At 42.5% G+C, this 24422-nt stretch overlaps 1 long non-coding RNA gene across 2 annotated transcripts in view; it reads right to left on the bottom strand.

The window, feature by feature from the left end:
* Positions 1-512: 512 nt before the first annotated feature.
* LOC145539941 (uncharacterized) overlaps positions 513-24422 on the bottom strand; it is a 35408-nt gene continuing 11498 nt past the window's right edge. The window contains exons 4-6 of one of the 2 annotated variants that reach the window (XR_014078080.1): positions 9905-9965; positions 8835-8958; positions 513-4332 (exon numbers count right to left, since the gene is read on the bottom strand). This is a non-coding gene — a long non-coding RNA (uncharacterized LOC145539941). Of the gene's footprint in view, positions 4333-8834; positions 8959-9904; positions 9966-21963; positions 22391-24422 lie in introns of those variants that run through there. The other variant, XR_014078081.1, reaches the window with a different exon arrangement.

Raw genomic sequence — 24422 nt, forward strand, 5'->3', positions numbered from 1 at the left:
CATAGTATTCTATTATAAACTTATACACCATAGGCAAAAATAAGTAAAAATGTTTGATCCATCAAAGATCTACATGTGAGACACAGCACTGTTAAACTCCTAGGAAAAAACACAGCAGGAAATCTTAATGACATTGCATTTGGTGAGGACATCCTGAATATGAAAACATAAGCACAAGCAACAGAAGTAAAAATAGACAGCATGCACTCTAACAAAAGCTAGAACTTCTGAGCATCAAAACACACAATAGAGTGAAAAAACAACCTGTGGAATCAAAGAAAGTATCTGCCAAATTATATATCTAAAAAAGTCAATAAATATTAATAGAAGACATAAAGAACTCCTATGACCAGGGATCCCCCTCTCCACCCTGCCACTGGAAGACCTGAGACCTACAGGGCCCTGCTGCCAGTGTCTCAGACTTGGCCCTGCCCACCAGTGGTCAGCAAGCTGGAGGCTCTCTGCTGTCCCTGAGGGACTCAACTGGGGAACAGGAGAAAGAAATCAACAGATTTTTTTTTATTTTTTTTACTTTTTTGATTGCAAAATGTGACTTGAACATGTATTTGTCCAATCCACAGACACGGCCTCTATAAAGAGCATCCTGCATGTGCACTATCATGGGCTGGGGCCTGCATCCCTCCCCAGGCCTGGAGAAGTGAAGACATGTTTTGTGTGCTCCTCCAGGAGGTTGTTGCCCTCAGGTCTCCCCCAGAAGCCTCTCTCACTTCCCCCCTGACCTGGGACACTTGCTTCCACTTGTGCCTTGTCTGTCTGGGAGCCTGGAGCTCACCCAGCCCTGGGCAGGCGGCTCCCTGCTGAGCTTTCTCAACATCCACCCAGGACCAGGCACTGAGCTGAGCTTTGCAGATGCTTCCTGTGAAGCATCAGGTACTGACAGACAGAAGCACATGTGAGAACATGGAACTGTTTTACCTGCAAAACACAGTCCACTCAACTAACTGGCCCTGCCTGACCAGAAGATGGAGGTTGCTCTTGTGGGTCACCAGATGGGTGGCTAGGGAGCTTCTCATAGGCTCTTCCCCTTCTCCCAGGTGGGATCCCTGAGTACTGGCCCAGGGAGAAGCAGGATGATTTGGTTTTATTTTTAAGATGAAGCAGAAGATCTTTAAAGAGGCATGTAAACATCTTACAGAATGGGTCTCTGTAGATGTTGTTTGTATAACAAATGTCTACATTATCAAAAATAGGGAAGAAACTGCATGTGAGGACAAGCAGTGGTAAACTAGACTCAAAGACCTTTCAGAACCTATTTCAAGTTTGTGACAACCCCCTTGAGTTTGGGGTTCTTGAGAGTGATGGGGAAGGAAGTGGGAAACAGCCTTGGGTCAGTAGGGGGTTGGGGCTGAGTCACACCTGTGGGACCTAAAGCATAAGGCTTACATAGTTTGGGATGGTGCTTTTTTAAGCAACAGAATCCAGAATAATGTGTGAGATCTAAGAAAGGGCTGAGCAAGTGGTTTCAGCCTTCATAACTTCCCAGAAAACCTGCCTCTGGTGATGAATCAAACCCAGGGTTGTAGTAAGAAAATCGTTGCCTGCGTGTCTGCTCTGCCCCAGCAGACTGTGTGACCTTGACCTTGTCACCTCTCTGGATTACCACGTGCCATGTGATGCTATGTTAAGACCTTGTACACTTATAAGAAAAAGACCATGACAGTGCTGAGGATTTGCTTTCCAGGAAGAGATGAAAGATGTGAGATTGTTTAAACACTGCACCATATTTAAATACAGTTCTGACTCACACTCATATTAAGCTACTTATTACCTGTCCAATGTGTCTCTTATTTTTGCTTCAAAGCTCATTGCATATCAGACAAAGATGCCAGTAACGAGGGAAAACCTCCCATTTGACAGGAGCAGCCTTTTTTTATGTTGGCTGAACCACCCGCTCACCTCCACCATGTTCCTTACTATTCTGGGCTGGACTGTGTATGCCCATGTGTCCATGGGCACATGTGAGTGCAACAGGCACGCTCTTAGGATTTCTCTTTCTGCACCCTCCTGAATTAGTGCTGAACATGCTGACACACAAGCCTCAGTGTCCAAGTTGGTGCCTTGCTTTGATGGCTTGGTCCTAAGTCAACTATGGCCCACCCCCATCAAAATCAAGTCAGCTTTAGGTTCAGCTTGACCTTGGGCCTCAAGTGATGACATTAAGAGTTACCTTATCTCTGGTTTCCATGTTGGCCTCAGTCTCTGGTCAGTTAGCTGATATAGTGGCCCTGGCAGCCCCCTAGAGGAAAGAAAACTTCTCCATTCACAATAGCTCTAAGTCTTGGTGCAGATTTCCTGGAACCAGGTCACATGTCCACCCTTGAGCAGATTATTGAAAACAAAGAAGATGAAATCTATTCATTTCCTGGGTCTAGGTCATATCCTCAGCTTTTGATTCTGGTATTATAGAGTGTTAACTTTTTTTCAAACCACATGGACTAGGAAAGGGTGGTGATGGTGGTGGTGGGGTCTGTACAGGAAAAAGAGGTACTATTGGAGGAGATGAGGAGGAAATAGAAGACAGGCAGGAAAAGTGGTCACAGATGTCCACTACTCTACCCAGGGTAGTGGAGCATCCTAGAATCTAAAGGGATAAGTTCTTCCCACATCTAATGCAAAACCTAATCAGAACCCTAAGTACCACACACATCAGGGGTCATGGAGCCTGGAGTTGAGAGCCAAATGGAGACAGGACCTTAAGAAGACAGAGTGAAAAGAATCACAGGCTGTCCTACCAGGGATGTTGACCTGGGAAGATGAGGTCTAGGCAGAGGCACAGGTGCCCAGGGGCTGTGTCAGCCTAGAGCCCAGACATTGATAGGAAAGAGCAGGCAGGATGAGAACTCCTGGGGGAATCCTCCAGGGATCTTGTTAGATAGAAATGCAGCATCACAGGCCCCACTTCAGATTTCCTGCATCAGAATCTGACTTTTAATCAGATCCTCGGATGATTCATGCGCATTGCTCATCTAAAGATTAATGTGTGTTCTCATAGCCCTCACATTCATGTATGGTGGGACTTATGTCAGATCTTCAGTCAGACTTTCTGCAGTGCAATGTGGGCATGTTTATGGAGAAGCCTTAAACATACTCATGCTTCATCGTGGAGCCAGCGTTTTTACTTCTGAGACGTTAGAGAACAAAATCAGTAGAGGCAGGGACAAAGCATGGTATGCGCAGAGATGTTTATTGCAGTATTATGTATAATCAGAAGATATTTCCTATCTACAAATAGGGAAGAATGAAGTTAGGTATGGCATCTTATACATTAACTGTTCTGTTGTTGTTTTAAAAGAAATCTACAGAGACTGGGCAGGGAATACAGTGATAAACAAGACAGACACAGTGTCTGCCTTCTTGAAGCTGACATTCTATATGGGAAGACAGGTAATAAGCAAGTGGGCAAATGAGACATTTTAAATTGTGGCGGTGCACAAAATGAAGACCGGGTAATGTGGTAAGGAAACATGAGTGGGTTGCAAGAGGTTACTTACATAGGTAACAGGAAAAGTCAGGAATGGAAAGCTAGAATTGAAAATGAAATCCAAAAGTTGAGAAGAAACCAGCAAAATGAACAACTAGGAAAAGATATTCTAGGCAAAGGAAACAGGAATTCACAAGACTCTGGGGTTAAGGAGCTTGGCTGTGAGGGGAAAGTGATGGAAAATATGTAGCTGGAGCAGGATAGGCCAGAGGAAGCTCTAAGTTGGGGAGGGTGGAGAAGTGAGTGGGGACAGCCAATTCAGGCCTCCTGGGATGTGAGTGAAGTTGGATTTAGTTCTGAGAGCAAAGTGTTACAAGAATGCTCAGGAGACAGAGTGTTATTCATAAAATGGCAGAATAGGAAGTTCTAGCCAGCACTGCCTCCGCTGCTCCTGCTGCTAAGTCACTTCAGTCATGTCCGACTCTGTGCGACCCCATAGATGGCAGCTACCAGGCTCCCCCGTCCCTGTGATTCTCCAGGCAAGAACACTGGAGTGGGTTGCCATTTCCTTCTCCAATGCATGAAAGTGAAAAGTGAAAGTGAAGTCGCTTAGTCGTGTCCGACTCTTAGTGACCCCATGGAATGCAGCCTACCAGGTTCCTCCGTCCATGGGATTTTCCAGACAAGAGTACTGGAGTGGAGTGCCATTGAAACACTAATGTGAAAACCATCTACAGACAAAATTACCTTTGTGAGAACTCTGGAGTCCAGTTGAGAGGTTCAGCCACGCTGAAAGGGGAGAAAGAGCAGTGTCACTTTGCTTGCATCACTACTGCTCCAGGCTGACAAAACTCAGACCCAAGAGAGATCCCTCAGCCCATGATGTCTCCCTGAAGATAAAAGAGAGAACAGGTGACGGTCTGACTCCCCAGCCTTTTGGGGCAATGTGTAAAAGCTCTGCTTATTTTGCTGCACCCAGAACACTGAAGTAATCAGCATGGCTGGATTGTCTGGAAGCAGCAAAGAATGAAGACAAGGATGGAGGTTCATAACCACCAACATATATATCCCCAAAGCCACAATTCCCCAAAGATGGTGTCCAACACACTCCCACAGATGGAACATGAACGTCAGCAGCCACTGAAGACCTCAGCAACTAGCTTGACTCTGCAGTACTGGGGGAAGGTGCACAACTTGGAGGCTGCTCCTTCAGAAGGGAAGGACAGAGTGAGATTGAGTTCATTATCCTGGCAACTCAGTGCACTGCCCTATGGAAAAAGGGCAGGTGACTCCTGGCATTCAGCATGGCTCTGTGGGATAGGGAAATGGCACAAAATTCTAAGACATGCCTTTCAAAATGGAGGGATAAATTGGTGCTTGCACTCCATGTCCTGGCCCAGCAGGGCACACCCTAGAGAAAAGGAATAGGCAGCTCTCAGCACCTTACACTTCTCTATGGGATCAGGGAAAGGAAGACAGTCTTTAGTCTAGCCTCTGAAGGAGGAATGAGGAGTAAAATGGGCACATCTACACAAAAGTTTGATAGATTCCCAGGACCTCTAGCTAGGTGAAGGTGTTTCCATTCCCATGCCAGTACATATGGACTATAAGGGTTGACTAATTCTTTAAGTGTACAGACATCAACACAAGATAAACTGATCACAAAAAATTAGGGAAACATGTCATCACCAAAGGAACAAAAAACAAATCCAGTAACTGACCTCAAAGAAATGGGAATCTATGAATTGCTGGACAAAGAAGTTAAAATAACCATTTTTTAAAAATAAATTTATTTATTTTAGTTGGGGGCTAATTACTTCACAATATTGTAGTGGTTTTTGCCATACATTGACATTAATCAGCCATGGGTTTACATGTGTTCCTCATCCTGAACCCCCCTCCCACCTCCCTCCCCATCCCATCCCTCTGGGTCATCCCATTTTAAAGGAGCTCATTAAGTCATAAGAGAATGCAGACAGACAACTAGACAATACCAGAAAAAACAATACATGATCATGATAAGTTTTTTTTAGGGTTTCTCAAGAAACGCCCCAAAAGAGCCAAAGCATAAATTCTGGAGCAAAGAATATAATGACTGCACTGAAAAATTCAATAGAGAGCTTCAACAGCAGACTTCATCAGTCAGAAGAAAGAATCAGTGAACTTGAAATCAGATCACTTGAAATGCTCTCCTCAGAGTAGTGGGGCTTCCTGGGTGGCTCAGTGGTAAAGCACCCACCTGCCAATGCAGGAGATGCATGCTGGATCCCTGGGTCAGGACGATCCTCTGGAGCAGGAAATGGCAACTCACTCCAGTATTCTTGCCTGGAAAGCTCTATGGACAGAGGAGACTAGACGGCTACAGTCCACAGAGTGGTAGAGTCAGACATGACTGAGTGACTGAGCATACACACACACACGCACACACACCCACATGCACGCGCACACACACACACTCTCAGAGGCGCAGAAGTAAATAAGAATAAGAAAGAGAGTGAATAAGGCTTACAGGTCTCATAGGACACAGTCAAGAAAAGCAATAAAACGTAATGGGAGTTCTAGAAGTATAGAAAGGGAAAGAAAGCTTATTTAAAGAAATAACAGCTAATATTTCCCTAATCTAGGGAAGGAAAAGGACATGTAGATTCATAAAGCCCAAAAGACCTCAAGGAGGTTGACCCTAAAAAAGGTGTACCCTAAAACACATTAAATTGTCAAAAGTTAGAGAATTTTGAAAACAGCAAAAGAAAAATGACATCACATAAAATGAAACTCCATTAAGATTATTAGAATTTTTAGCAGAAACCTTGAAGTCCTGGAGAAAGTAAGATGATCTTTTCAAAATGCTGAAAGACAAAATTCACCAACCAAGAATACTATGTGTGGCAAAACTGTCCTTTAAAAATGAAGGAGAGAAAGACTTTCCTAGACAAACATTGAGGAAGTTTGTTACCACTAGAACTGCCTTAGAATAACTGCTAAAGGGAGTTTGTCAAATTAAAAACTAAGGACACTAAACAACCACACAGAAACATAACCAAGAATAAATTTTACTGGTAAATATATAGGCAAATAAGGAATAATGCAATACTGTCATGGTGGTGCACAAATCACTTTTAACCCTACTTAAAAAGTTAAAAGATAAAAGTACTAAGAATAACTGTAACTACAATAATCAATAGTTACTTTAAATTTAAAAGGATTAAACTCACTAAACAAATGACATCGAGTGACCGAATGGATAAAACAATAATCTACAACTGTTTGCTGTGTACAAAAGGCTATAGCTTTAAAAACACTCAAAGAGTGAAAGTAAAGGGATAGAAAAAGATATTGCATAAAAATGTTAGCCAAAAGAAAACAGGGGTGGCTACTTATATAAGACAAAATAGACTCTGAGTAAAAAATTGCTCAATGCGATAAAAGGGTTTATTTAACAAGAGGATAACACAATTATATATCACCCATTCTGCCCCTGTGTATATGTCTGAAAAAAGCAAAAACACAATTTCAAAAAGATAAATGCACTCCAATATTCACTGCAACATTATTTAAAATTGTCAAGACATGGAAGCAACCTAAGTATCCATCAACATTTGAATGGATAAAGACAGTGTGGTAGATATATAATGGAATACTAAACTATCAAACGAATGTATCATGAATGAGCTTATTATGGTAAATGAAATAAGTCAGACAGAGAAAGACAAATACTGTATGAAGTCACTTACATGTGGAATTTTAAAACATACAACTAACTAGTGAATACAACAAAAAAAGAAGCAGACTAACAAATACAGAGAACAAACTAGTGATTACCAGCATGGGGGAGGGGCAATATAGAGGTAGGCGAGCGGGAGAACAAACTATGGGCGTGATATTGGCTCAGGGATGTATTTATTGTACAATACTAAGAATATAGCCAATATTTTGTAATAACTAAAAATGCAAAGTTACGTTAAAACTTTTTTTCAATTAAAACATTTAATACAAATAAGAAATTTGGGATTAACATATACACAGTACTGTATATAAATAGGTAGACAACATGGACCTACTGAATAGCACAGGGAACTATATTGAATATCTTGTAATAAGCAATAATTGAAAAGAATCTGAAAAATTACACACACGCACATATCACTTTGCTGTAAACCTGAAACTAACACAACCTTGTAAATAACTATACTTCAGTTTTCTAAAAGGTTATAAAAATAAGTAAATAAAAATATATGTATCCAACATCCAGGCTTCTAAATATATAAAGCAAATATCTTCAAATCTAAAGGGAGAAGTAAATTGCCACACAATAGTAGTATGAGAGTTGAATACTCCACTTTCAAAAATGGATGGAACATTCAGACAAAAATCAATAAGGAAACAGCAGAGTTGAGCATCACTATTAAGTAGTGGACCAAACAGATATTTATCAAATATCCAGCAACAGCAGAATGTACCTTCTTCTCAATGTAACATGGATTCTCCTGGATAAATCATATTATAGATCACAAAACAGGCTTTAACAAATTTAAGGAGATTGAAATCATCCCAAATTTCTTTTCTAACCACAGTGGAATGAAATTAGAAATCAGTAACAGAAGGAAAATGGGGAAATGCATAAATACCTGAAAATTAAACAACATTCTCTTGAATAATAACATTGGATCAAAGAAGAAACTTCAATTAGAAAATATTTTGAGACAAATGGAAAGTACCAAGAGATATCAATAAATATCTACATCACAAAAGAAAAATCTCAAATAATCTATAAATTTATACCTCACAGACTTAGAAAAAGAACAAATTAAGCTGCAAGTGAAAGAAAAAAGGTGACAGCATAAATAAATAGAATTAGGAAACAGAAAAACAATAGAAAAAATAGAATAAAAGGTGGTTTTTGAAAAGATAAAATTGACAAACCCTTAACAAGTTTAAGGAATAAAGAAGACTCAAATAAAATCACAAATGATAAAGAAGACCTTACAAAATGCCACATAAATTTTAAAAATCATTGGGAATTATTATGAACAATTATATATCAATAAATAGGTATCCGAGAAGAAATGGATAAATCCTAGACACATGCAATTGAAAGCTTGAACAGACCAATGATAAATAAGGAGATTAAATCAGTAACCAAACACCTCTCAGCAAAGAAAAGCTCAGGGCCGGGTCTTCACAGGCAATTCTACCAAACTGTAAAGCAGAATTAATACCAATTCTTCTTAAACTCTCCCAAAAGTGGAAGAAATTACACTTCCAAGCTCACTTTATGATGCCAGCATTACCCTGATACCAAGGCCAGACCCAAAATTAGAAATAAGAACTAACATATGATCCAGCAATCCCATTTCCAAGTATATACACAAAGGAATTGAAATCAAAGTGGTACCTGCATTCGCTGTTCACTGCTGCTGCTGCTAAAGCACTTCAGTCGTGTCCGACTCTGTGCGACCCCATAGACGGCAGCATTGTTCAAATAGCCAAAACATGGAAGCAACCTAAATGTGCATTGCCTGAAGAATGGTTAAAGAAAATGTGGTATGTACACAAATGGGATATAATTCAGACTTTAAAAAAAGAAGGAAATCTTACCATTTGCAATAACATGGATGAACCTGGAGGACATTATGCCAAGTGAAGTAAACCAGACACAGGACAAATACTACATAGTATCACTTATATGAGGAGTCTAAAATAGTCAGACACTTAGGAGAGAGTAGAAGGGTGGTTGCCAGGGGCTGGGAAGGGGGATGGGGACAGAGAGCTGATGGGCAAAAGGTATAGAGTGTCAGGTGTTCAAGATGAGTAAGTTCTAAAAATTCACATGGCACCGTGCCTGTAGTTAATAAAGCCATATTATATACTCCGAACTTGGCTAAGAGGTTAGGTCTCCTGTTAAGTATTCTTACCACAAATAAAGAGGGGGAGGGAACTTGGACATGATGGATGTATTTATGGCATAGACTGGTGATGGTTTCTCAGTTGTAGAATCACCTTCAGAGTCATCAGAATGTATACATCAAACATGTGCAGCTTTTTCTATGTCAGTTGTACATCAATGTTGTTGTTTAGTCACTAAGTCATGTCCAACTCTTTGTGACCCCATGGACTATAGCTTGCCAGGCTCTTCTGTCCATGACGTTTCCAAGGCAAGAATACTCAAGTGGGTTGCCATTTCCTTCTCTAAGGGATCCTCCTGACCCAGTGCTCAAACTCACATCTCATGCATTGGCTTGTGGATTCTTTATTACTGACCCACCAGGGAAGCCTTGTACATCAATATGGTGGTTTAAATAAGTGAATAGAACCTGATTTGATCTAGGGAGCTGAAGCCGCATGGACAGAGTCACACATTTATAATCCCCATTAAGTCAGCAAAAATGGCAGAGAAAAATACCAATTGTGTCATTTTGACTATAGAAACAATAGAAAACACGCAAAAATATTAACAGCAATTACCTGCAACTGATGGGATTACAGATGATTTTTACTTGTTTTTCTTAAATTTTCTGTATTTCTTCTGCACAAGAAAAACAATAGAGGTGATTCTGGAATCTGAATTTGTGACTATCACAGTTATTAGTTACAGTCAACAGAATCTACTTTTTATGATTTGAGCAAAAAAGGGGTTTATTTCTAAGTGTTAAGGCTGAGATTCCAGGACTGCCAGGGAACTGAGAGAGGAGGCCCCACAGCCCAGGGCAATACACCTGAGATAATCACCTAACTCCAGTGCATACTGTTGTCATGTCATACTCAGCCCCAGACACTGGGGCTGCTGCTGTGGGAGAACCAGACCCCTCTGTTCCCTGCCAGCCAGGAGTTCCATCCCTCCACCACCCTGTGTTGCTTGCTTCTACCTTTGAGGTCTCGGGCAGGCATCTGTCCAGAGGAGCTGAGGTCACCTAAAGAACCTTACCTGTGCAGGTGTCTGGGAAACGTAGATTTCAGATTTTCTAGAGACATAAGGAGTGGAGGCAGGGGGTTATACACATGTCAAGTGATTCAGTCTGTATGATCCATCATAGAAGTGAGACAAGGGTTATAGAATAATTACAGGTACCCTTGACCTTCTGAAGTCCACATGATGGCTCATCTATACATGGTCGTATAAGAACAGCAGGAAGGTGTCTCTCAGTCCAGGGAACCCTGGCTGCTATAGCCCCATGGCCTGGCCTCCTTACACTTCCAAATGTGAGCATCTGTCTGCCTGGTGACTTCTGCTGCTGCTGCAGCAAACTGTTTAACCTCCTTGGGTCAGGCTGCAGTATGAGGCTTAGTGTCCCCAGGAGCAGACTCAGGCAGGGCCACAATTGCCTCTGCGCTGGCTCCCAGGCTCCCTGGTGGACTGATTCCTATTGCTCAGTGGGGGCTTCCTACAGTGGGGGGATCATGCAGTGGGGCCTCCTCAGTGGTGGGAAGCTTAATAACAACCATAATTACTCGCCTTCTCTTCCTCTTCTCACTTCCCTACACCCTTGCCTTGCCTTCACTTCCCAAATAAACTCCTTGTGCCAGGATCCTTATCTCCAAGTGTGTCTAGGACAGCCCAGATGAAGACATCTCTGGCTTGAGTGTGTACTCAGGTAAAGCCTCCTCCTGGCTCTGGAAGACCTGCTGGGACTGTCCTCTGGGGCTGGGTGAACAGGTGTGAGGCTGCTTCTGTGACCTCACATCCATGCATACCAGTTGGGAAAGTCATCATGTTCCTGGTTTTCATCCTGATGGACAGGAGAGCAGAGGACTCGGAGATGCCCCCACCACCTGCTGCTCTGTCCACACTGAGGCCACCATGTGCACACACAGGTGTCACCATTCCAGTTCTGCCCACCTCCTCTCTCCATTATGCATTACTCCTTCTTCCCTAGGACCCACAAGAGTGTCCTCTGAACATGCCATCCTTGGTTTAAATGTGACTCTGCTATTAGCATCTGAGATTTGATCAACTCTGGGTGCAGGCAATGGACATTTCCCTGGAGCCTGCTCAGTGCCATGCCTTACATCACCCTCCACAGAAGTCTCCCTTTCCTCTGTGCCCCACAGGGCTGCCAGGGCAGGGAGCTCACATTCTCAGTTACACCTTCAGGCAGCGGGTGAGAGAAGTGGCTTTATCCATCAGCCCCTTCTTGCTGGGTGTCTGCCTTGTCCCCTTCCATATTCTTGGGATTAATTGTTCCTATCACCTTGGATACAAGGAAAAGTCTCCTGGAGGTTGAGTGCCATTCTGGGCTCTCTTGGCAGGCAGTAAAGGGTGGGGCTGGGTAAGAACCAAGAAGATCTGCTCAGGGTCCCTTCCTGTTCCCTGGTGAGTCCTGGACTCTCAGACACGGGCTGTCCCAGGACAGCCATGGGGTTCCTGGCCTTGCTGCATCACTGCCCCTCAACCATTTAGCAAGGAGCCTCTGCAAGTCTTAGCACTGAAGACTGTGGTGCACCTAACACACACCTGGTCCTCATAGAGGAAGACAGAACAAGAATGAGGAAGCAAGAGCCACCTGTCCCTTGGCAGGTTGGGCTTGACCCTGGCAGGAGTGTCATTTCTGCCACTGTTGAAGTCACAGCATGCAGGTCAGCTGCTGGCCACTCACATCACAGACCTCAACTTTTTTTCCTTTAATATAAGTTGTATGAATTTCAGGTGTACAACAGGCCATTTTAGTGTCTGTGTACATAGTGGGATGATCACTACAGGCACACTAACCTGTCCACTGCTCAGATAACTGTCACTTTTTGGTGTGGTCTGAGCACCTCAGGTCTACTCTCCTGGGGAGTTTCCCCTACATGATGCATAGCCTTAACTGCAGTTATCCTGTTGTGTACTGTCTCTAGACTCACTCAGCCTACAGACTAACTTTTACCCTCTGACCAACCTCTCCCATTTCTCTCACCCCTCCCTGGTAACATAGGACCTCGTCTTTTCTTGGCAGAGCACTTCAGGAAACATAGTACATCTCCTGTGTTTTATCTTCTTGACCTTGAAGAGCACATCGGCCAGGTCTTTCACCAAGCCAGCATAACCCCAGAAGGTTAAAAGACAGAAGACTAGACACACAAAGGCTGTGAAGTCAGAACCAGTGGTCCCAAATGCCCCCATCTGTGTCTGCTTCCTATGTGGCCATTGCACATGGGCTCCATGACTGGAGTTGCAGTTGAGTGTGTGCATGTTGACCATGAGCAAAGTCCATGGCTTTGATCAGATTCTCTTAGGGTCTCTTACCACCAGGAGAGGGTACATGATTATAACGATGGTCTGATTTGAATTCATCTCTCTGTCCTAGTTGTGAGGATGGAAGAGGTTCATGGGCAGAGGTAGGGAAAGGGCACAAGACTTCTTGCCTTCCCACGCTCCACTCCAAATCTCCACAAATTCACCAATATGGAAGCTCTCCAAACCCCGTCCTTCTGGGATTTTAAGGAGGCTTCAGCAAATGGACTGACTGATTGAATCACTGGCTGTTGGTGATGGAGTCAAACTCCAATACCCCTAGCCCCCTGGAATCAGGAGATGGTACTGAAAGGAAGTACAAAGATTTGATAGGACCAGATTCAAGTCACTGGACAAGGAACATATCTGGCTGTTTCACAAAATCCCTTTGGGGACTGTCTAAAAGATGGACTGGATATATTGTGGAGTGGTGGGTATCAAGGTAATGCTGGTCTCATAAAGGAGTTCCGTACAGTTCAGTTGCTCAGTCGTGTCCGACTCTTGGCAACCCCATGGACTGCAGCACACCAGGCCTCCCTGTCCATCACCAATTACCAGAGTTTACTCAAACTTAATGTCCATTGAGGCGGTGATGCCATCCAACCATCTCATCCTCTATTGTCCCCTTCTCCTCCTGCCTTCAATCTTTCCCAGCATCAGGGTCTTTTCCAGTGAGCCAGTTCTTTGCATTGGAGTTTCAGCTTCAGCATCAGTCTTTCCAATGAATATTCAGGACTGGTTTCCTTCAGGATGGACTGCTTGGATCTCCTTTCAATCCAAGGGACTCTCAAGAGTCTTCTCCAACACCACAGTTCAAAAGCATCAGTTCTTTGGCGCTCAGCTTTCTTTATAGCCCAACTCTCACATTCATACATGACTACTGGAAAAACTATAGCTTTGACTAGATGGACCTTTGTTGGTAATCTGTCTGCTTTTCAATATACTGTCTAGGTTGGGTATAACTTTTCTTCCAAGGAGCAAGTGTCTTTTAATTTCATAGCTGCAGTCACCATCTGCAGTGATTTTGGAGCCCCAAAAGATAAAGCCTCACACTGTTTCCATTGTTTCCCCATCTATTTGCCATAAAGTGATGGGACAAGATGCCATGATCTTAGTTTTCTAAGTTTAAGCCAACTAAGTCGAGTTTTAAGCCAACTTTTTGCTCTCCTCTTTCACTTTCATCAAGAGACTCTTTAGTTCTTCACTTTCTGCCATAAGGGTGGTGTCATCTGCATATCTGAGGTTATTGATATTTTTCCTGGCAATCTTGATTTCAGCTTGTGTTTCATCCAGCCCAGCATTTCTTATGATGTGCTCTGTATATAAGTTAAATAATCAGGGTGACCATATACAGCCTTAGCATACTCCTTTCCCGATTTGGAACCAGTCTGTTTTCCACATCCAGTTCTAACTGTTGCTTCTTGACCTGCGTACAGATTTCTCAAGAGGCAGGTCAGGTGGTCTGGTATTCCCATCTCTTTAAGAATTTTCCACAGTTTGTTGTGATCCACACAGTCAAAGGCCTTCTCATAGTCAATAAAGCAGAAGTAGATGTTTTTCTGGACTCTCTTGCTTTTTTGATGATCCAATAGATGTTGGTAATTTGATCTCTGGTTCCTCTGCCTTTTCTAAATCCAGCTTGAACATCTGGAAGTTCACGGTTCACGTACTGTTGAAGCTTGGCTTGGAGAATTTTGAACATTACTTTCCTAGCGTGTGAGATGAGTGCAATTGGGTGGTAGTTTGAACATTCTTTAACAGTGCCTTTCTTTGGGATTGGAATGAAAACTGACCTTTTTCAGTCCTGTGGCCACTGATGAGTTTTCCAGATTTGCTGGCATATTGAATGCAGCACTTTCACAGCTTCATCTTTTAGAATTTGAAATATCTCAATTGGAATTCCATCACCTCCACTAACTTTGTTCATAGTGATGCTTCCTAAGGCCCACTTAACTTCGCACTCCAGGATGTCTGGCTCTAGTTGAGTGATCACACCATCATGATTATCAGGGTTGTGAAGATCTTATTTGTACAGTTCTTCTGTGTATTCTTGCCACCACTTCTTAATACCTTCTGCTTCTGTTAGGTCCATACCACTTCTTTCCTTTATTGTGCTCATCTTTGCATGAAATGTTCCCTTGGTATGTATAATTTTCTTGAAGAGATATCTAGTCTTTCCCATTCTATTGTCTTCCTCTATTTCCTTTCATTGATCATTGAGGAAGGCTTTCTTATCTGTCCTTGCTATTCTTTGGAACTCTGCATTCAAATGGGTATATCTTTCCTTTTCTCCTTTCCCTTTTGCTTCTCTTCTTTTCTCAGCTACTTGTAAAGCCTTGTCAGACAACCATTTTGTCTTTTTGCATTTCCTTTTCTTGGGGATGGTCTTGATCCCTGCCTCCCGCACAATGTCACAAACCTCTGTCCATAGTTCTTCAGGCACTCTGTCTATCAGGTCTAATCCCGTGAATATATTTTTTACTTCCACTGTATAAGCATAAGGGACTTGACTTAGGTCATACCTGAATGGTCTAGTGGTTTTCCCTACTTTCTTCAATTTATGTCTGAATCTGGCAATAAGGAGTTCATGCTGTGAGCCACAGTCAGCTCCCAGTCTTGTTTTCGCTGACTGTATAGAGCTTCTCCATCTTTGGCTGCAAAGAATATAATCAATCTTATTTCTGTATTGACCATCTGGTGATGTCCATGTGTAGAGTTTTCTCTTGTGTTGTTGGAAGAGAATGTTTGCTATGACCAGTGTGTTCTCTTTGCAAAACTCTGTTAGCCTTTGCCCTGCTTCATTCTGTACCCCAAGGCCCGAAATACTCCAGGTATTTCTTGACTTCCTACTTTTGCATTCCAGTCCCCTATAATGAAAAGAACATCTTTTTGGGGTGTTAGTTCTAGAAGGTCTTGTAGGTCTTCTTAGAACTGTTCAACTTCAGCTTCTTCAGCATTACTGGTTGAGGGATAGACTTAGATTACTGTGATATTGAGTGATTTGCCTTGGAAACAAACAGAGATCATTCTGTCATTTTTTGGGATTTCATCCAAGTGCTGCATTTCAGACTCTTTTGTTGACTCCATTTCTTCTAAGGGATTCTTGCCCACAGTAGTAGATATAATGGTCATCTGAGTTAAATTCACCCATTCCACACCACTTTAGTTCTGCTGATTCCTAAAATGTCGATGTTCACTCTTGCCATCTCCTGTTTGACCACTTCCAATTTGCCTTGATTCATGGACCTAACATTCCAGGTTCCGATGCAGTATTGCTCTTTACAGCATCGGACTTTACATCCATCACCAGTCACATCCACAACTGGGTGTTGTTTTTGCTTTGGCTTCCTCTCTCCATTCTTTCTGGAGTTATTTCTCCACTGATCTCCAGTCACATATTGGGCATCTACTGACCTGGGGAATTCATCTTTTAGTGTCTTATCTTTTTGCCTGTTCATACCTTAGAGTTAGGAAGATTTTTTTTCTCCTGAATTTTTGGGGTTATTTTGAGGAGGATTGTGTTAGTTCTTGTCAAAGGTCTGGTAGGATTCACCAGTGAAGCCATCAGTTGGGTCCAGAGGTTTTTCTGTAGAGGGGTTTTGATTAGTGATCCAATCACCTTACTAGCTGTGAGTCTATTCAAAGTCTCTATTTCTTTATGACTCAGTCTTGGGGGGATTTGTAGTTCTAGCAATTTATCCATTTTATCTAGTTACCCCATTTGTTAGAGAACAATTATTTACAGTACTCTCTATAATCCTTTTTATTCCTCCATGTTCATTTCTCATTTCAGTAATTTATTTTAATTTGTCTTCTCTTTTTTCTAAATCTGGTCTAGCTAATAGCTTGTCAACTTTGTTAATTTATGCAAAGAATCAACTTCATGTTTTTTTTATTTTCTTTGCTTTTCTATTTTGTCTCTGGTGCTAATCTTCATTATTAACTTCCATCTACCAGCTTTGGGTTTAGTAGTTTGTTCTTCTTTTTCTAGTTACCTAAATCACATGAAGTTACTGGTTTGAGATTTTTTATGTTTTTAAAGTTATAAATTTCCCCTTAGCACTGCTTTTCTGTTTCTCATAAGGTAGTGTTTCACTTTCCTTCATCTCTAAGTATTTTTTGATTTTCCCTGTGCTTTCTTCTTTGCCACATTGGCTAAGGTGTGTTTTATTTTTACAAATATGTAAATTTTTCACTTTTCCTTCTCTTGCTGATTTCTAACTTTATCACATTGTAGTTAGAGACGATACTTTGTGTGAGATCTATATTGTCAAATATACTGAGATTAATTGTAGCCTAACCAATTATCTGTCCTGGAGGGGGCCCTAATGCCCTTGAGGAGAACATGTGTTCTGCTGGTGTGTTTGTCTGTTAGACTTAATGGATTGTATTGTTGAAATTTTCTACCTTTGCACTCATCTTGCCTGATTATCCATCAATGAGAGTGGGGTATTGGAAGTTCCAAGTATTGTGTGAATGGTCTATTTCTCCCCTCAGTTCTGTTCATTTTTGTTTCATGTGTTTTGATGGTGTCATTAGGTGTGTAAATGTGATTTTATCTTATTGCTATATTTTTGAATTTCCTATTAACATGTAATATTCTTTTCTCTTGTAACCATTTCTCATTTAGTCTATTTTGTCTGATATTAGTACAGCCACAACTGATCTCTTTTGGTTACTGTTTGCATGGACTGTCCTTTTCTGTCCTTTCATGTTCAACTTTTTTCTGTCTTTGGATCTAAAATTAATCTCTTATAGATAGCAAATAGTTGCATCATATGTTTTTGTCCATTCTGCCAGTCTTTTGACTGGAGAGTTTAATCTGTTTACATGTAGTGTAATTACTCATATAGAAGGAGTTACTTATGTCATTTTGTTCTTTGTTTTCTGTATGTCTTAATGATTTTTTTTTGTCTCTCATTTCCTTCATGACTGCCTTCTTCTGCATTCATTTTTTTGGTAATGCAACATTTTAATTCCCTTCTCATTTCCTTTTGTGCATATTCTATAACCATTTTCTTTGTGGTTACAATTAGATTATGAGTAACATCCTAAAGTTATAACACTCTAATGCCAATTTAAGCCAGTTTAATGTCAAGAACATAAAAAACCTCTGCTCCAACAGCTCTGACTCTAACTCCTTTTAGTTACTGATTATACCTTTTGTGTTGTATATCCAAAACCCCTTCATGGATCACAGCCTTGTAGGGGCAAAGGGTTTGCATGATTCAGTGAAGATCTGAGTCATGCCATGCAGGGTCACCCAAGATGGATGGGTGTAGTGAAGAGTTCTGAAAAAACATGGTCCAGTGTAGGAGGAAATGACAAGCCACTCCAGTATTCTTGCCTAGAGAAACCCATGGACAGTATGAAAAGGCAAAAGGCATGACACCAGAAGATAAGCCTTCCAGGTCAGAAGGTACTCAGTATGCTACTGGGGAAGAGTGGAGAGCAATTACTAATAGCTCCAGAAAGAATGAAGCAGCTGGGCCAAAGTGGACACAATGCTTAGTTATGGATGTGTCTGGTGATGAAAGTAAAGTCCAGTGCTGTAAAGAACAATATTGCATAGGAAGCTAGAATGTTAGGTTCCTGAATCAAGGTAAATTGGATGTGGTAAAGCAGCAGATGTCAAGATTAAACATCAACATATTAGGAATCATTGAACTAAAATGGACAGGAATGGGTGGATTTAATTCAAATAACCATTATATTTACTACTGTGGGCAAGAATCCCTTGGAAGAAATGGAGTAGCCCTCACAGTCAACCAAAGAGTCCCAATTGCAATACTTGGGTGCAGTCTCAAAAACAATAGAATGATCTCGGTCTGTTTCTAAGGCAAACCATTCAACATATCAGTAACCCAAGTCTTTGCCCCAAACATTAATGCCAAAGAAGCTGAAGTGGACTGGTTCTTGAAGACCTACAACACCTTCTAAAACTAACACCAAAAAAGATGTCCTTTTCATCATCAGTTCAGTTCAGTCACTCAGTCGTGTCTGACTCTTTGCGACCCCATGAATAGCAGCACGCCAGGCCTCCCTGCCCATCACCAACTCTCGGAGTTTCCCCAAACCCATGTCCATCGAGTCAGTGATGCCATCCAACCATCTCATCCTCTGTCGTCCCCTTCTCCTCCTGCCCCCAATCCTTCCCAGCATTAGGGTCTTTTCCAATGAGTCAACTCTTCGCATGAGGTGGCCAAAGTATTGGAGTTTCAGCTTCAACATCAGTCCTTTCAATGAACACGCAGGACTGATATCCTTTAGGATGGACTGGTTGGATCTCCTTGCAGTCCAAGGGACTCTCAAGAGTCTTCTCCAACACCACAGTTCAAAAGCATCAATTCTTCGGTGCTCAGCTTTCTTCATCATCCAACTCTCACATCCATACATGACCACCAGAAAAACCATAGCCTTGGCAAAGTAATGTCTCTGCTTTTAAATATGCTATCTAGGTTGGTCATAACCTTCCTTCCAAGGAGTAAGTGTCTTAATTTCATGGCTGCAATCACCATCAGCAGAGATTTTGGAGCCCAAAAAAATAAGGTCTGACACTGTTTCCACTGTTTCCCCATCTATTTCCCATGAAGTGATGGGACCAGATGCCATGATCTTAGTTTTCTGAACGTTGAGCTTTAAGCCAACTTTTTCACTCTCCTCTTTCACTATCATCAAGAGGCTCTTTAGTTCTTCTTCACTTTCTGCCATTAGTATGGTGTCATCTGCATATCTGAGGTTATTGATATTTCTCCCAGCAATCTTGATTCCAGCTTGTGCTTATTCCAGCCCAGCGTTTCTCATGATGTACTCTGCATATAAGTTAAATAAGCAGGGTGACAATATACAGCCTTGATGTACTCCTTTTCCTATTTGGAACCAGTCTGTTATTCCATGTCCAGTTCTAACTGTTGCTTCCTGACCTGCATACAGGTTTCTCAAGAGACAGAGCAGATGGTCTGGTATTCCCATCTCTTTCAGAATTTTCCACAGTTTATTGTGATCCATACAGTCAAAGGCTTTGTCATAGTCAATAAAGCAGAAATAGATGTTTTCCTGGAACTCTCTTGCTTTTTCGATGATCCAGTGGATGTTGGCAATTTGATCTCTGGTTCCTCCGCCTTTTCTAAAACCAGCTTGAACATCTGGAAGTTCACAGTTCACGTATTGCTGAAGCCTGGCTTGGAGAATTTTGAGCATTACTTCACTAGCATGTGAGATGAGTGCTATTGTGCAGTAGTTTGAGCATTCTTTGGCATTGCCTTTCTTTGGTATTGGAATGAAAACTGACCGTATCCAGTCCTGTGGCCACTGCTGAGGCCTTTTCCAGATTTGCTGGCATATTGAGTGCAGCACTTTCACAGCATGATCTTTGAGGATTTGAAATAGCTTAACTGGAATTCCATCACCTCCACTAGCTTTGTTCGTAGTGATGCTTTCTAAGGTCCACTTGACTTCACATTCCAGGATGTCTGGCCCTAGGTGAGTGATCACACCATCGTGATTATCTGGGTCGTGAAGATCTTTTTTGTACAGTTCTTCGACTCTAAAGCAAAAGTAGGAAGTCAGGAGATACCCAGAATAATAGGCAAGTTTGGCCTTGGGATACAAAATAAAGCAGGGCAAAAGCTAACAGCTTTGTTAAGAGAACACACTAGTCATAGCAAACACCCTTTTCCAACAACCCAAGAGACAAGTGTACACATGGACATCACCAGATAATCAATATCGAAATTAATTTGTGTTCTTTGTAGCCAAAGATGGAGAAGCTCTATACAGTTGGCAGAAACAAGACCTGGAGCCAACTATGACTCAGGTCATCAGCTCCTTATTGCAAAATTCAGGCTTAAATTGAAGAAAGTAGAGAAAACCACTAGGCAATTTGGTGTGACCTAAGTCAAATCCCTTATGATTATACAGTGGAGTGAAAAATATATTCAGGGGATTAGATCTGGTAGACAGAGTGCCTAAAGAATTATGGACAGAGGTTCATAACAACATACAGGAGGTGGTGATGAAAACCATCCCCCCAAAAAGAAATACAAGAAGGCAAAGTGGTTGTCTGAGGAGGCTTTAAAAATAGCTAAGGAAAGAAGAGAAGTGAAAGGAAAAGAAGAAAGGAAAAGGTACACTCAACTGAAAGCAAAGTTCCAGAAAATAGCGAGGTGGTAAAAGAAAGCGTTCTTCAATGAACAATGTGAAGAAAGAGGAAAACAACAGAATGGAAAAGACTAGCGATCTCTTCAAGAAAACTAGAGATATCAAGGGGACATTTCACAAAAAGATGGGAACAATACAGGACAGAAATGATAAGGACCTATCCGAAGTAGAAGATATTAAGAAGAGGCGGCAAGAATACACAGAAGAAGTATACCAACAAGATCTGAAGGACCCAAATAACCAGGATAGTGTGATCACTCACCTAGAGCCAGACATCCTGCAGTCTGAAGTCAAGTGGACCTTAGGAAGAAGCACTATCATGAAAAGAGCTAGTGGATGTGACAGAATTCCAGCTATTTCAAATCCTAAAAGATGATGCTGTTTAAGTGCTGCACTCAATATGTCAGCAAATTTGGAAAACTCAGCAGTGGCCACAGGACTGGAAAAGATCAGTTTCCATCCCAATCCCAAAGAAAGGCAGTGTTAAAGAATGTTCAAACTACTGTATGTTTTTGCTCATTTCACATGCTAACAAGATTATGCTCAAAATCCTTCTGGTTAATCATCAGCAGTATGTGAACTGAGAATTTCTAGGGGTACAAGCTGTGTTTCAAAGAGACAGTGGAAACAGAGGTCAAATTTGAAACTTTCATTGGATCATGGAGAAAGCACAGGAGTTCCAGAAAAGCATCTACTTCATTGACTAAAGCCTTTGACTGTGTGGATCACAACAAATTGTGGAAAATTTTAAAAGAGATGTAAATACTAGACCATCTTACTTGACTCCTGGGAAACCTTATGCAGATCAAGAAGGAACAGAACCATACATGGAACAATGGACTGGTTCAAAATTGGGAAATGAGTATGTCAAGGCTGTATATTGTCACCCTGCTTATTTAACTTATATGGGGAGTGTATCATTGGAAATGCCAGGCTGGAGAAGTCACAAGCTGGAGTCAAGATTTCCAGGAGAAATATCAACAACCACTGATATGCAGATGGTACCATTTTAAAGGCAGAAAAAGAAGAGGAACTAAGATCCTCTTGATGAGGGTGAAAGAAGAGAGTGAAAAAACTGGCTTGAAATTCAACATTAACAAAACTAAGATGGCATCCAGCCCCATCACTTCGTGGCAAATAGAAGGGCAAAAACTGGGAAGCAGTGACAAATTTTATTATCTTGGTGCTCCAAAATCACTGCAGATTGTGATTGCAGCTATGAAATTTAAAAACACTTGCTCCTTGGAAGGAAAGTGATGACAAACCTAGACAATGCATTAAAAAGCAGAGCTGTTACTTTGTGGACACAGGTCCCTATAGTCAAAGTTATAGTTTTTCCAGTAGTCATGCATAGATGTGAGAATTGGACCATAAAGAAGGCTGAGTGAAGAATTGATACTTTCCATTTGTATTGTTGGAGAAGACTCTTCAGAGTCCCTTGGACTGCAGGGAGACCAAACCAGTCAATCCTAAAGTAAATCAACTCTGAATCTTCATTGGACGGACTGATGCTGAAACTGAAGCTCCAATACTTTGGGCACCTCATGCAAAGAGCTGATTTACTGGAAAAGACCTCGATGCTGGAAGATTGAAATAATCAGAGAAGGGGACATCAGAGTATGATATGGTTAGACAGCATCACCGACTCAATGGACATGAATTCGAGCAAATTCAAGGAGCGATGGAGGACAAGAAGAGCCTGTGTGCACAGTCCATGAGGTCACAAAGAGCTGGACATGATTTAGTGACTGAACAACAACAGTAACTCATAACCACATTAAAAATGGTGTTTACATTTTTTTTTATTAATCTCATCTATCAAAGAGAAAATAAAATAGTGAAGCTATAAACCACAGTTACAATAGTAACTTTTCTAATTGCTTGTCTATCTACTTTTACCAGAGATCTTTATCTCTTCATAACATTTTGAACTACTATCCAGAGCCCTTCACTCCAACCTGGAGGACTCCCTGCTATAGGGAAATAGCATTGTTGGTACAGTTAGCATTGCTAGTTAGTGCTGGCAGTCAGTGTAGTTAGCAGATCACCATGATGCTGGGCCTCACAGCTGTCTCAGGGGACAAGGCTTCTATTGAGAACTGCGATTCTTTACATTATTGGTAAAGGTCGATTTGCCAAAGTGGGCCTGGTACGTTCTGACTGGGACAGAGTTGGCCATAAAGGTCATTAGGAAGAGTCAGCACAGCTCCTCTAGCCTCCAGGACTCTTCCGGGAAGTGAATAGTATGAAGGCTCTAAATCACGATAACATCTAGAAACTACTGGAGGTTATTGACACAGAGACTTTGTTCCTGGAGATGGAGGACCTGGAGGGGGGACACGTGCAGCCATTTGGAGCACTATGGGACATGACAGAGGCTGACGCCCAAGGCCCGCTCAAACAGCTGGTCTCTGGCCTGCAGCACTGCCACCAGAGGCACGTCCTGCACTGGGATCTGAAGCCAGGGAACCTCCTCTTTGACACCAGGTAGTACCTGCAAATTACAGACTTTGGCCTCAGCAATGAGTGTGATGAGAGTGGGAAGCTCAACACTTTCTATGGCAGCTGCACTTACGCTGCCTGAGAACTCTTCCTGGGACAGGGCTCCAGCTGTCCTGCGGTGGACGTGTGGAGTCTGGGAGTAGTTCTCTACTCCATGGTGCCCGGGACCCTGCCCTTTGGGAACAGGACTTCTCAGAGCTGTGGCTGTGACTCCTCATAGGACAACACCCCATTCCCCTGTGTCTGTCATCAGAGAAGGAATTTGCTAAAAAATATGGCCCTCAACCCCAGGGACAAAAGCACCTTAAATGACTGAAGAGGTCTCCATGGGTGATCCTGGGCCAGAAGGAGACACTCAGGCCATTCTATGACAAGGACCCCAGGGTGACAGTAGTAAGGACTCTGGTGTCGAGGTGGGACCTGATCCACGACTCAGGGAACGGGCAGCAGGCACTGCACTGTGAGCCCAGGGGAACACAAGGTGGAGGGCTGCACCATCACTGTGAGGCCCTCCCCCCCCCACTGACCTCAGCAGCCATAACTTGAGCCTTCTCCAAGGCTTGAGGTGTCCACACTCATACCCACGTGGCTCAACCAGGGAGAGAATGTACAACTGCAGGAGCACCAGGAGTCAGGGTGGAAGACCAGGGAGCCTGCCAGTCTCCACCCAGCCTGGAGCAGAGGACCACCATCCCCAGCCCAGCTTCCCTGTGTGGCCTTGAGGCCTTCCTTCCATCAGCAGCACCAGCAGCAGGACTGAAGTTCCAGAGGGAAGCAACTTCCCCCTGAGGGTGTCTAACACTGTAAGCTCCTCCCACACTGGGCAGCCCGAGAGTGTGTCCCCAGAGTGTGTCCTCTGGCCACAGCCAGCAAGAGCATGGGGTGGCTGGGAAAGCATGCAGGTTTATAGTAGGGCCATTTCTGCTGCAGTCTGCCAAGCAAGAGGCGGCGTAACAAACGGAGCCCAGGTAAAGTCCATGGATGACCCAAGAAGAAAGGTCAGGGTGCACTCCCTGGCAGTGGTCTAGGGGTCGAATCCTCTAACAAGATTCAAATCAGGAGGGTATCCCACACCTCCACGACCTTCAGAAGCATCGTATCCAAACCCTG

The sequence above is a fragment of the Giraffa tippelskirchi genome, chromosome 2, assembly GCF_054371585.1.
Source record: "Giraffa tippelskirchi isolate mGirTip1 chromosome 2, T2T-mGirTip1v1.2.pri, whole genome shotgun sequence".
In the NCBI taxonomy this organism is placed as follows: Eukaryota; Metazoa; Chordata; class Mammalia; order Artiodactyla; family Giraffidae; genus Giraffa; species Giraffa tippelskirchi.